Below are 14,262 nucleotides of genomic sequence, written 5' to 3'. Positions count from 1 at the left end.
TTAGAGTGGCTGGAAAGACCACCAGATGCTCTCTTAGACACTAGAGCGACAAGAAGCCCAGGATGGCTGCAAACTCACCCTGCAAACCCCAAGGATGAAATAACGCTCAGTGGTTCCGTGGAAAGGACCCAACTGGCCATCAGTGCTACAAAGTGGGAGTCTCTGAGCCACATCCACGAGGGAGGGCCCGTTCAGTTCTATTGGTAAGTGCACTGTAATCTATCCACACAGAGTGCTGTTCTACTTCACGCCAGAAGAGAGATGTGTGAGAAAGAGGGCCAGCCAGGAAGATACAAACCCCTATTATTTTCTTTTGTGATTTTTTTTTTAACAAAAGAACTCATTTCTGTACCTTTTTTCTTAAAGTCTCTGAAATCAAAGGGAGCTAGTTCTTGATATGGACGAGAGAGGGGATCAAAAGGATGCCAGTCATCCTGTGTTTTGCTTAATTTGTTCCAAAACAGTGAATGCACTTCTCCCAGGTTTGATCTTCTAAGAACTGAACTTGGCCATTTCCCAGACAGCTCTAGAAGTTGGCTAACAATCAGAACTTGGGTCACAGGTTGGAAATCATTCTTTTTTTTTTTTTTGGAAATAATTCTTTGACTAACCCTCCTGGTTTTCCCACACATCCTGTCCCCAACCACTTCCTATAAGCTCAGGGTGACTTGCAGCAAAAGGTTTTCATTTACTTCTGCTGTTAACCCAGCCTAGAAAGAGGAACTCCTGCCAGGCCCTTTATAGTAGCAGCAGCAGCAGTAGTTACTAGCAACAGCAACAACTACAAGAAAATTGACAAATACTATCACCTTTGATTTCACAGCAGTCCCATGAGGGAAGGTAAGTACTATGATCTTTTTTTTTAAATAAATTTATTTATTTTATTTATTTATTTTTGGCTGCACTGGGTCTTCATTGCTGTGCGCGGGCTTCCTCTAGTTGCCCCAAGCGGGGGTTACTCTTCTTTTGCAGAACACAGGCTCTAGGCGCTCGGACTTCAGTAGTTGTGGCACACAGGCTCAGCAGTTGTGGCTCGTGGGCTGTAGAGCGCAGGCTCAGTAGTTGTGGCTTGCGGGCTTAGTTGCTCCATGGCATGTGGGATTTTCCTGGACCAGGGCTCGAACCTGTGTCCCCTGCATTGGCAGGTGGATTCTTAACCACTGCACCACCAGGGAAGTCCCCAGTACTATGATCTTCTGAGATTCAGGAAAGTGAAGCTAGACAGGAAGAAAGCAGGCCCTTTAAATTCAAGTCTTTTAGCTGTAACTCAGTTCAAGGATGTGGACCCTGATGTTCAAAGAGGTTATATCACCTACCCAAGTTACCTCAACTAACTAGTCACAGACCCTGAAGTTGACTGGTTAAATAACTAGCAGAACCAGAGAAAACTACCTCTCAAATGTTACGAGGAGTCTGAACCTGCGTAGCTGGTGTTGCTTCCAAGGGCTTCCCACGGGAGATGCAATGGCTTCACCCTGTCCCACTCTAGAGAGCTCACTGGCAACAGAATGGGGAAACGGATTTTAAATTGACATAAGAAAGAGATATCTAAGATACTTGAAAAGTGGAGAGATGGTCCTGCCCAGCCTGAAAATATAGGCCGTTCAAGGAGATCCAAGGCACCTCTGGGCTCAGAAAACATCTCATGCCCCTTCCAGGCCCAAGGTTTCTGAGTCCCTGGAACAGTGGGGAGGAAGAAAAGAGGCTTTGAAAGCAGAAGTCATGATTCAGTGAGAATCATGGCTACATTTTTACTCTGGATGGTGACTAAAGAACAGATATTCCCTTATTTTCTGAGATCCAGGTAGGGTGATGAAGGAGAATGGAGTAAGAATTAATACAATGAGAGTGGCAGACACAGAAGAATGCGGGGAACAAGCAAGTAGGGAGGGGAAGGAAAAAAAGGAACACGTAAAATTTCCTTAGAGGGAACCACTTGAAAGGACACCACATCTCAAACCCGATAATACCTGACAAACTCAACTTCAGGTATTCCAGAGAAATTAAAAAAAAGGTATCACGTAATTGAAAAAATTAAAAACCTATTTTTAGTCCACTTCTTCATTCCTTCCATACAGAAATATTTAACCACGTATTGTGGTTGCTGTTATGGGCTGGCGGAATTGTGTCCTCCAAAAAAGATATGTTGAAATCCTAACTCCTAATACCTCAGCGTGAGACCTTACTTGGAAATAAGGTCTTTACAAGGGTAATCAAGTTAAAATGAGGTCATTAGGGTGGGCCTAATCCAATATGACCAGTGTCTTTATAAAAAGGGAAATGTGGGCATAGAGACAGAGAGACACACAGGGAGAATGCCACATGAAGATGAAGGCAGAGCAGACAGGAACACCAAGGACTGCTGGTAAGCCACCAGCAGCTAGGAGAGGGGTGTGAGACAGGTTCTCCTTCAAAGCCCTCACAGGAGCCAACCCTGCAGACACCTTGATCTTGGACCTCTAGCCTCCAGAACTATGAAACTGTACATTTCCATTGTTCAAGCCACCCAGTTCCTGGTACTTTTGTTATGGTCTCCTTAGCAAACTAACAGAACTGGCTCTTCTGAGTTTCACCTTTCCTGGACACACACTTCCCAGTAAAGGTCTGGACTGCTCTGAAACTGTGAAGCTTAAAAGCAAGTTAGAGCAGGAACTAATCATAGAGGTCATTGAGTACAACTCTTGTTTCACAACAAGAAAATCAAAATCCAGGAAGAGTGAGTGACTTGCCCATGTTTTCACAGCGGCAGAACCATGACTAAATCCCAGGCATCCTGAATTTTTTTTTAATAGATTTTATTTATTTATTTATTTATTTATTTTTTGGCTGCGTTGGGTCTTCGTTGCTGTGCGCGGGCTTTCTCTAGTTGCGGCGAGCAGGGGCTACTCTTCGTTGCAGTGCAAGGGCTTCTCACTGCTGTGGCTTCTCTTGTTGCGGAGCACAGGATCTAGGCACACAGGCTTCAGTAGTAGTGGCACATGGGCTTCAGTAGTTGTGGCTCGCGGGCTCTGGAGTGCAGGCTCAGTAGTTGTGGTGCACAGGCCTAGCTGCTCTGCGGCATGTGGAATCTTCCTGGACCAGGGCTCGAACCCGTGTCCCCTGCATTGGCAGGCAGATTCTTAACCACTGCACCACCAGGGATGCCCCAATGTCCTCATTTTGATTTTATAAATAAGAAACAGGCTCAGAGAAGTTAGGTGTCTTGTCCAAGGTCACACAGCTAGGAAGCTGCAGAGTTAGGCTTTGAATCCAGCTGATATCCAGGTTGGCTCTTTCCACTACTTTGTATTTATACCGGGGTGTGCACGTCGCTGCCTGCATGCGGGTTTTGAGATTTGCTATTTTTTGGCTGTAATTGATTTCATCAGTGCAATTGCATGACTTTTCCTTTATGACATCTTTATCCAACCCTCCATCCCTTACGGCCATGTCTGCTTTTTAAATAAATTGTGGCAAAATATTCATAACCTAAAACTTACCATTTAACCACTTTAAGTGCACAGTTCTCTGGCATTAAGCGCATTCTCATTATTGTACAACCATTCACTGCTATCCATCTCCAGAACGTTCTCATCACCCCTGAAAAAATACAGGACGTTTCTCGCATTGCTGTGTCATCCTTGCACACGGGCCACACTACTTGTCACTGTATTATTCCATGTGCTGCCCAAGTGAGCACAGCGGGCGTGCAACTCAGCCACTGGTTTTCTAATTCTTGGCTCCTCTCCAATTTTTCTTTCTTCTTTTTCTTTCTGTGACCTGCTGCCTCCTGCTCAGTAATGAAACGGACTGTCCTATTCATACATGTGCCTGTTCAGAGTTCCAAGCCAGACGAAGGAGAAATCAATGTGATTCTCTGTAAAATGGCCTGGCTTGGATCCTGCCTTCATCGCTGCCTCACCAATCCCCAGGAGTGAGCAAGGAACGAGGGAAAGATTCACAAACTGCCTAACTTAAATCTGAATCAGTTAGTGACTCTGATTTGCTCTACTTTGGGATCACTGGGGTGAGACTCAGAGCACTGCCCCCAGTGCTAGGGCTGGAGGAAGAGATGGGGTTCATCAGGTCTGTGCCCGCCTTGATTCACAGGTAAGACCAGTGAGGATCCAACAGGCAGGACTCGAGACTCTACCCAGAGCTCTCTCCACCCTGACATCTGCTGGCAAGTCTCACCCAATACCCTCCCTTTTCCTCTTAAGTCTATTTGAAAGCCTTTCTCTCCCTAAAAGCCAAAAGTCTATTGAAAAGCCTCAAGCCCTATCAGTTTCTCACACAGGCCACTGATCCCTCTCCCCCCCAGGCCCAATGCTAGGGCGCTACAAGAAGACCTTAAAAAAAATGGCACTGTCGTGGATGCTGTGTTTTGCTAACTAGATCCCCACGTCAGGACAACAGGGTTGTTTCCCCAGCTGCTGGGAACATCGTTGGCTAAAGCCCTCAGCAGCTGGCTCTCTCTGGACAGTTCCCTCCCAGGGCGGATGGCAGCCTGCATCCAGCAACCGGCACCCCAAACCGGGCAGCATGAAGACCATCCTTGCTCCAAGCTCTCTACGCGGCTGCTGAGGCGGGTTGTGACAACCCTACAGCCCAGCCTCTGTCCAGTGTGGCTCCTTCCCCTCCCGCATGGGTGCTAGCCCAGCATCTCTAATAAACCTCCCGCACACTAATCACTCATCAGAGCCTGCCACCAGGAGCCAACCGGCCACAGCCCCGAAATAAAAACAACGAGGAGGTTTTAGCTAATGAATGTTTAAAGGACAGTTTACAGGTGCCACTTAAGTCAACTCCATTAATTATTCCCTTTCATATTTATGAGCATCTAAAGTGTCATTACCTCGAATAATAATCTGTAGGTTACAAGTTCTCAGTCTACGTAAATTCCCAGCCTCTATGTAGCAGTTGCAGAGAAATCTTAGCTAATGGTAAATTATGATTTATTGATTTATTGATTTATTTTGGCTTGCAGGATCCTAGTTCCCCAACCAGGACCACTGCAGCGAAAGCACCAAGTGCTAACCACTGGACCACCAGGGAATTCCAAATAATGGTAAATTAAAGGCAGAACTTACAGCCAAATACTTTCAAAGACAAAATTATTAGATTGAACAATATGAAATTGCTAATGTGTGACTGTTCTGGGGGTCTGTAAAAATGGCAATTTCCTATGGTTCAACGTAATATCCTGTCAAAAATGTTTCCCAAAAAATTATATTTAATTTGGGATGTAAATGTCTTCTAACGAGTTTGCCTTCCAACAGGAAGAATGTACGAGCTATGAAGATGTTAAAAATGGCCTTGGGCTTCCCTGGTGGCGCAGTGGTTGGGAGTCTGCCTGCCAATGCAGGGGACGCGGGCTCGTGCCCAGGTCCGGGAAGATCCCACATGCCGCGGAGCGGCTGGGCCCGTGAGCCATGGCCGCTGAGCCTGCGCGTCCGGAGCCTGTGCTCCGCAGCGGGAGAGGCCACAGTGGTGAGAGGCCCGCGTACCGCAAAAAAAAAAAAAAAAAAAAAAATGGCCTTGCCCTTTGGAATGTAGATGCTACAAGCAGAACATAGAGATGAAAGTCAAGATAATGCCAAGATCTTGGGGCAAAGAAAGGAGACTGACCCACAGACCTATGTGTCACTCTATGACTCATGGTCCAGTTTGAAGCACTCACTGCCTCTCAGGGTTTCATCCTCATTACCAGCTCCCATGTCCTCTCTCCCTTTTCTCCTTTCCCCTTTCTATTCTCACTCTCTCTGCTGGAGGCCTTCCTTGTCTGCAGGAAAGCAGGGCAAAGAGAAGAATCTATGGTTTAAGGGGAGGAAACACATTTTGTGCTAGTCTCTCTCCTTTCCACAAAAGGCTTTTACATGATGATACCAACATGGAGGGTTTCCTATGTTCATTACCCTTAGGCCCTTGTGACAATTCCCCGAATCTCTACAAATAAATGAGCTGATTCACTTCTCCAAAAATGCTTTGTCCCCACAAATACTTATTCATGGGAAGAGGCTCTGAGTTTAGTCTGTTCCTCCCAGACTATTTTGTTTATTGATTACTTTATTGTGTTGATTCGACATTAGTAAGCATTTGGGCCTCTGAGTTATACTTTATGCAACTTTGAAAGTCTAATGATTGGTACAGAGAACTCAAGGCTCTTGCAATGTGGGTTCCCATCACCATGCTTACCCGAACCTGGACCGGCTGCCTCCCCTTCTCCCTCACCCCATGTGGGGTGCCCATGAGAGCGCAGGGATCAAGGGGCACAGGGCCAAGAGGCTCTCATCTGCCCAGGACACCCTCCAGGACCTGGTGGGGGAAGCCTGAGGCTGGGCAAGCCAGGCCAGAGGAAGAGGAACAGGGTAGAGGCCTAGGCCTGGTCCTTGAGAAACTAAAATCTTGTAGGCAGGAGCATTCAACAAGAAAACCTAGGGCTTCCCTGGTGGCGCAGTGTTTGAGAGTCCGCCTGCCGATGCAGGGGATGCGGGTTCGTGCCCCGGTCTGGGAAGATCCCACGTGCCGCGGGGCGGCTGGGCCCGTGAGCCATGGCCGCTGGGCCTGCGCATCTGGAGCCTGTGCTCTGCAACGGGGGAGGCCACAACAGTGAGAGGCCCGCGTACCGCAAAAAAAAAAAAAACCTACACCTGCTATCAGTAAGTAGGTGAGCTCCTTTAAAAAGAATATGACAGTGCAAGTGTGAAGGCAATGATTAGTGGAAAGTGGGGCATCAAGAAGGTAACTATACACACACACATACATACATACACACACACACACACACACACACACACACACACCATTCCAATCCCACAACCCAAAGATAACTGCTGTAAATATTTCTTTAATGTTGAATCATTATGTTGTATACCTAAAACTAATAGAATGTTGTATGTCAAGTATACTTCAATAAAAAAATAAAATTTCTAAAAGCTTCTCTCATTTCGTTTTACTTGAATTTAGCAGAAAAAAAGTGAAGTGAAACTAGAGGAGTGGCTGAATTTTATACATATATATATATATATATATATATATATATATTTCTTCAAAACAAGACCTATTAGTTACTAAGGAACACTTCTAAAAGATTATGAAAATATGAGTCTGACATTAAGGTTAATGGGTATTTTTTTAAGCTTATGCTTCTTCATGTCCATAAGTTTAAGTTTCCAGATGCTGAGCTTAAATGACTGTCCAATCAAAATCCAAAGTCCTCAGGCTCCCTGACTTCAGACTATATGACAAAGCTACAGTCATCAAAACAGTATGGTACCGGCACAAAAACAGAAATATAGATCAGTGGAACAGGATAGAAAGTCCACAGATAAACCCACACATCTATGGTCACCTAACCTATGACAAAGGAGGCAAGAATATACAGTGGAGAAAAGACAGTCTCTTCAATAAGTGGTCCTGGGAAAACTGAACAGCTACATATAAAAGAATGAAATTAGAACATTCTCTAACACTATACACAAAAATAAACTCAAAATGGATTAAAGACCTAAATGTAAGACCTGATACTATAAAACTCTAAGAGGAAAACATAGGCAGAACACTCTCTGACATAAATCGCAGCAACATCTTTTTTGATCCACCTCCTAGAGTAATGAAAATAACAAAAATAAACAAATGGGACCTAATTAAACTTAAAAGCTTTTGCACAGCAAAGGAAGCCATAACAAAATAACAAGACAACCCACAGAATGGGAGAAAATATCTGCAAACAAAGCTACCAACAAGGGATTAATCTCCAAAATATACAAATGGCTCATGAACTCAATATCAAAAAAAAAAAAAAATCAAACCAAAAAATTAGCAGAAAATCTAAACAGAAATTGCTCCAAAGAAGACATACAGATGGCCAAGAGGCACATGAAAAGATGCTCAACATCACTAATTACTAGAGAACTGCAAATCGAAACTACTATGAGGTATCACCTCACACCAGTCAGAATGGCCATCATCAAAAAATCTACAGGGCTTCCCTCGTAGCGCAGTGGTTGAGAGTCCACCTGCCGATGCAGGGGACATGGGTTTGTGCCCTGGTCAGGGAAGATCCCACATGCCGTGGAGTGGCTAGGCCTGTGAGCCATGGCAGCTGAGCCTGCGCGGCCGGAGCCTGTGCTCTGCAACGGGAGAGGCCACAACAGTGAGAGGCCCGCGTACCGCAAAAAAAAAAAAAAAATCTACAAACCACTGATGCTGGAGAGGGTGTTGAGAAAAGAGAACACTTCTACACTATTGGTGGGAATGTAAATTGGTAACAGCCACTGTGGAGAATGGGATGGAGGTTCCTTAAAAAATTAAAAATAGAGCTACCATATGATCCAGCAATCCCACTCCTGGGCATATATCCAGAGAAAACCATAATTCAAAAAGATACATGTACCCCAGGGACTTCCCTGGTGGTGCAGTGGTTAAGAATCCACCTGCCAATGCAGGGCACACGGGTTCAATCCCTGGTCCAGGGAGATCCCACATGCCACAGAGCAACTAAGCCTGTGTGCCACAGCTACTAAGCCTGCACTCTAGAGCCCGCGAGCCACAACTACTGAGCCTGCACACCTAGCCCATGCTCCACAGTAAGAGAAGCCACCACAATGAGAAGCCCATACACTGCAACAAAGAGTAGCCCCCGCTCATCACAACTAGAGAAAGGCCGCACGCATCAATGAAGACCCAACGCAGCCATAAATAAATAAATAAATAGATAAATAGATAGATAAATAAATAAATAAATAAAAGACAAGTTAAGATACATGCACCCCAATGTTCATTGCAGCACTATTTACAATAGCCAGGACATGGAAGCAACCTAAATGTCTATGGACAGAGGAATGGATAAAGAAGATGTGATACGCATATACAATGGAATATCACTCAGCCATAAAAAATGAATGAAATAATGCCATTTGCAGCTACATGGATGGACCTAGAGATTGTCATACTTGGTGAAGTAAGTCAGAGAAAGACAAATATCATGTGATATCGCTTATATATGGAATCTAAAAAATGGTACAAATGAACCTATTTACAAAACAGAAATAAAGTCAGAGATGTAGAAAACAAAGTTATGGCTACCAATGGGGAATGGTGGGTGGAGAATAAATTGGAAGATTGGGACTGACATATATACACTACTATATATAAAATAGAAAACTAGTAAGAACTTACTATATAGCACAGGGAACTCTACTCAATACTCTGTAATGACCTATATGGGAATAGAATCTAAAAAAGAGTAGATATATGTATAGGTATAACTGATTCACTTTGCTGTACCGCAGAAGCTAGTACAACATTGTAAATCAACTATACTCCAATAAACATTAACTTAAAAAATAAAAATATAAAAAAGATAGACAATAAATATAAGCTTTGACATGAGAACAAAAAGACAAATCCAAAGTCACCAATACTATGTTAAAAACCACAAAATCATATTTCCTTTTTTTTTGAGAAACAATGCGAACAAAATTTATACCTAAGTTTATTCTCTGGGTGATTTTTCAAAAAATTATTAGGGAAAAGCTGATATGTAAAGAAAATATGCTATAAAAATGGCAAACCACTTTCAGGAATAAAAAAGCACACTCAACACAGGCAAATGTGTATACCGAGTACCCATTACAAGTTCAAACAGATTGTATCGACAGATTGTATTGCTATTTAATTCAGAGGGTGTATCACTATTTCTCATATACACTAACTGCTCAAAATCTGACTTGCTTCATATTCAGATTATGACTTTCTTGTAGAGTGTTTCCTTTTATTTCTCAGAATATCTAGTGGCCATTCTTTTTCTTGTTGTGGAGGGGGAAAAGACTTCTGCCACCATCTCGTTGATCGAAAGCTGTGGTGAGACTTCTACATCCTAATCACAAGACTTGTGTTATGTTACCCACTTTCTTCCTGACAACTCTTTCAATGGAGCCCTCTGACTTTGTTCTAATTTGGACTCACTGCTGTCTAGGTGTGCGATGCATCTGTCATTGTCTTGGGATGTCATGTCATTGTCCTCCTAGACTGGTTTCTTGGAGCCCATGTTTTTCTCTTTCTTGGGTTCCTTTTCTGCTTGGCTCTAGTACAGCGCTGAGTAGCTGTTCTAGAAAAAGGATAGAGAAGACAATCTTTCAGAGTCCTTGCCTGTGTCTGAAGGTATTTTTAGGCTTAGCCTAGCTGGGGTATATTTATATGTTCAAATCATCTCCCTCAGAACCTGGAACTTGGTGCTCTCTTTTCTTTTAACGTCCAGTGTTGCTGATTGGAGTCTTCTGATCCATTGTGACTTTAGTCAGGCAATTTTATGTTTTCTTTCTGAAAACTTTCAGGATACTCTTTTTTATCCTTGTAGGGCAGAAGTGTCACCAATATGTATTGAGATGGGCCCTTTCAATCTGAAGACCAAGTCATTTCTCTCTTTTGAGAAAAGTCACATCCTTTCTCCGTGTTCTCTTTCCGTCTTCTGAGACTCCTATTGGAGGAATTGGAGGGTAAACTGCTTCGATCTTTTCCCAACCTTCTTTTATCTCTTTTGACATCATGTCTCTAAGTTTCAGAAGATTTAGTTTTTCAATTTTATCTTCCAGATTTCTAATTCAGTCCTTGGCTGCATCTATTTTATTTTTCAGACTTTTGTGGAATTTTGAAAGTTTTTTTTTCTTTTTTGGCCACATCACACAGCATGTAGGGTCTTAGTTCCCTGACCAGGGATAAAACCCACACTGCCTGCAGTGGAAACATGGAGTCCTAACCACTGGACTGCCAGAGAAGTCCCTGAAATTAATCATATTGTCAAGATTTCAATTTCAAGAATTCTAGTTTTCTGACTATCCCTTTCAATGGCAATTTGCTTTCAGTTTATGGATATAATGTCTTCTTGAATCCCTCCCATCTCTACTGAGACCACCTCAAAAGTTCTCTTCCTCCCCAGCATTATCTCCTTTTCCCCTAGCGGAAGGTTGTTCTGCTTCTTCACGGTTCAACTCCTCCTTTGCACTGATGGTTCTCTTTAATTACCTGGTTATCTTTAGCCTTACACATTGACAAATGGAGAGCCAGTTTGTCCTGGACTTGCCCTCAGCTGTGTTTTGAGTAGTATTTTGCAAGAGGTGAGGACTAGGGATTGGGAAAGTCTAGGTGAAGCATCCCAGGTTGATTTATGTGTGTTTTGTGTTTATTCTCCTACAACTGTGCATCCTGTTAATAATAGGTACTGTACAGGGCTCCAGGTAAGTGTCACTGGGGTAGGGCCTCTATTTTAATACTGTTCCTAACACTTCATTGCAGATTTGCATAAGTAAGCAAATCACAGTCAAGACCAAGAAGTTACTATGACTAGGAAAAGAACGTCATGCTGGGAATAAGAGAGAGAGAGAGAGATGAAAATGGAGATTTAGAGTGCGTGTAAGATGACTGACAGAGGATTTTTAATGGAGGGAGAGAGAGGCCAGTCTGATGGCAAATGAGAACACTACCACTCCCACCATCTGGGGCTATCTTCCCAAAGAGAGACTTGAAGACTGACTTCCATTTTTTACTTGCCTCTCCAAGGAACAGAAATATCTGCTCCTGCCTCTTCACGGGGTCCTGCAGAACTGAGAGAGAAGCTGTGAAGCAATCGGAAAGAGAAGAGGCCATACTGTTCAGGGTCCAAGGACCCAGCACAGCCCTGGCAGGCTGCTCGTGCTCTGGCTCAGCGCCCACATGGGCGGCTGCACTATTGCTCAACACCACCATGAGGAGGCCACGTCCTTTCCTAGCTGACCTTCCAAATTGATTTAACATCTCTGCTGCTTAGCCAACTCTGATTAGGACAGCAACTTTGATAAGCTTCACACGCTATCAGAACTTTTTCTTTTATGGTTACTGCTTATGGAAATTTTCAAACATATTCCAAAGTAAGAAGAACAGATAATGAATTCTCAAGTGCCTCTCACCCAGTGTCTTAGTTCATTTGGGCTGCTGTAACAGAAGAGCATAGACTGGGTGGCTTACAAACAACAGAAAGGTATTTCTCACAGTTATGGAAGCTGGAGATCAAGATCAGGGTGCAAAAACTGTTGAGTTCTGGGACTTCCCTGGTGGCGCAGTTGTTAAGAATCCGCCTGCCAATGCAGGAGACATAGGTTCAATCCTTGGTCCGGGAAGATCCCACATGCCGCAAAGCAACTAAGCCCGTGTGTCACAACTACTGAGCCTGCGCTCTAGAGCCCAGGAGCCACAACTACTGAGCTCGTGTGCCACAACTACTGAAGCCCACATGCCTAGAACCCGTGCTCCACAACAACAGAAGCCACCACAATGAGAAGCCTATGCACCGCAATGAAGAGTAGCCCCCACTTGCCACAATTAGAGAGAGCTCACACACAGCAACAAAGATCCAAGGCAGCCAAAAATTAATTAATTAATTAATTAATTGATTTTTTTAAAGAATAGTTGAGTTCTGGTGAAAGCCCTCTTCCTGGTTCACAGACAGTCCTCTTCTCGCTGTAACCTCACATAGGGGAAGGGAACAGGCTAGGGAGCTCTGTGTGGTCTCTTTTATAAGGGCACTAATCCCATTTAGGAGGGATCTACCCTCATAACCTAATTACCTTCCAAAGGCCCAATCTCCTAAAACCATCATGCTGGGGGTTAAGATTTCAGCATATGAATTTCAGGTGGATACAAACATTCCATCTATAGTGTTGGGAGGAGGAAATTCCCCGTCTACCCCTCTTGAGTTCTTGTGGCTGGACTAATAAAATTAGCACAAGACAGATTAAGAGAGAAGAAACTAATTTTAATTGTGTGCACAGAGGTCTTATAGAAATGGAACCTAAGAAGTAGCCAAAGTAGGCAGCTTTTATACTTTTTAGACAAAGAAACAACATATTTGTGAGGAATTGACACAACAAAGAAACTTGGGTTTGAGGTGCTCAATTAGTGAAAAATCTAAACGGAGTTTGGGCTTGGGGTAGTAAATTAAAGAAGTAACAAGATTTACTTTTACAGGCTTCTGGGCCCAAATTCCCTACCTCTGGCAATAAGGGTATCCTTCTACCTGCAGGTGTAAGGAGTACACCTTTCACATGAGAGATGGATCTCCTGCTTTGGAGGAGACAGCAGACGGTCACAGTGTCCCTCTTGCATTGGCCATTTCTTAAATAACTTTCATTCAAAATTATCAGTATGCCATTGAGGCACATCTTGGGGCCACCTACTAGGCCCCAATAACAGCATACAACTTCAACAACTATATCAACATTTTGCTAATTTAAGAACCTACTTTTGGGGTGGGGATGGGGGAAACAAAGAACCTACTTTTAAGAAGGACTCATTTTTCAAAATGAGACTCTCCTTCTTCATAAGTATGCATCCAAGCTCCACTCCTGGAAATCCTATGATCAAGCCCAAGAAAACACAGTTTTAAAGTGCTTCATAAGTGATTCTGATGTCCACAGAAAATTGAGAGCCATTGCTGTAGTGAAATGACAGCAAGAGTATGATTCTAGGATATACACGGCACTCAAACATCTTTGATAAATAAGAGAAGACCCAGGAGACATAAAAGAAAAATGGTTACATGGCTCTATATAAAAAAAATGTAAATGGTAGTATAACAAAAGATCACAAAAGGAAGACAAATAATAGGATGAGAGACATATTTTCAACATAGATAATATCCTTAATTCATGGAGATTTCTTATAAATTAGTAATATTTGTTTTTTCAAAATAGCGGTATTTGTAAAATCCCATAGACAAAAGCTGTGAACAGACACAGACTGTTCAGATGTAAAAGAGAGTCCAAAAATGACCAATAAATCTACGTATAGATGCACTGTCTCTTTAGAGATCAGGAAAACACAAATTAAAATAATAAGAAACCTTTCCCACCCATCAAATTAGCCAAAATTGAGCTGATTCCTTATCTCCCAATGTTGGTAAGGTTTGGAGAAGAAGGTTACTCTGTTCGCTAATTAATAGGACTATAAATTACTGCAAACGTTTTAGATAGTAATCAGACACCGTGATTTAAAATGTGTAATGCCACAGAACAACTAAGCCCCTGTGCCACAACTACTGAGCCTGCGCTCTAGAGCCCGTGAGCCACAACTACTGAAGCCCATGCACCTACAACCCATGCTCCGCCACAAGAGAAGCCACCGCAGTGAGAAGCCCGCGCACCGCAATGAAGAGTAGCCCCTGCTCGTTGCAACTAGAGAAAGCCCATGTTCAACAAAGAAGACCCAACGCAGCCAAAAATAAAATAGATTAAATAAATTTTAAAAATA

The 14,262-nt window shown here is 43.2% G+C and overlaps 1 pseudogene; it reads right to left on the bottom strand.

The window, feature by feature from the left end:
- Positions 1 to 3,583: 3,583 nt before the first annotated feature.
- LOC132496554 (U6 spliceosomal RNA) lies at positions 3,584 to 3,679 on the bottom strand (annotated as a pseudogene).
- Positions 3,680 to 14,262: the final 10,583 nt, after the last annotated feature.

Source organism: Mesoplodon densirostris, chromosome 9 (genome assembly GCF_025265405.1).
Source record: "Mesoplodon densirostris isolate mMesDen1 chromosome 9, mMesDen1 primary haplotype, whole genome shotgun sequence".
NCBI classification, from domain to species: Eukaryota; Metazoa; Chordata; class Mammalia; order Artiodactyla; family Ziphiidae; genus Mesoplodon; species Mesoplodon densirostris.
The sequence above is the reverse complement of the archived record's forward strand: the minus strand, read 5'-3'. Positions and strand labels throughout refer to the sequence as shown.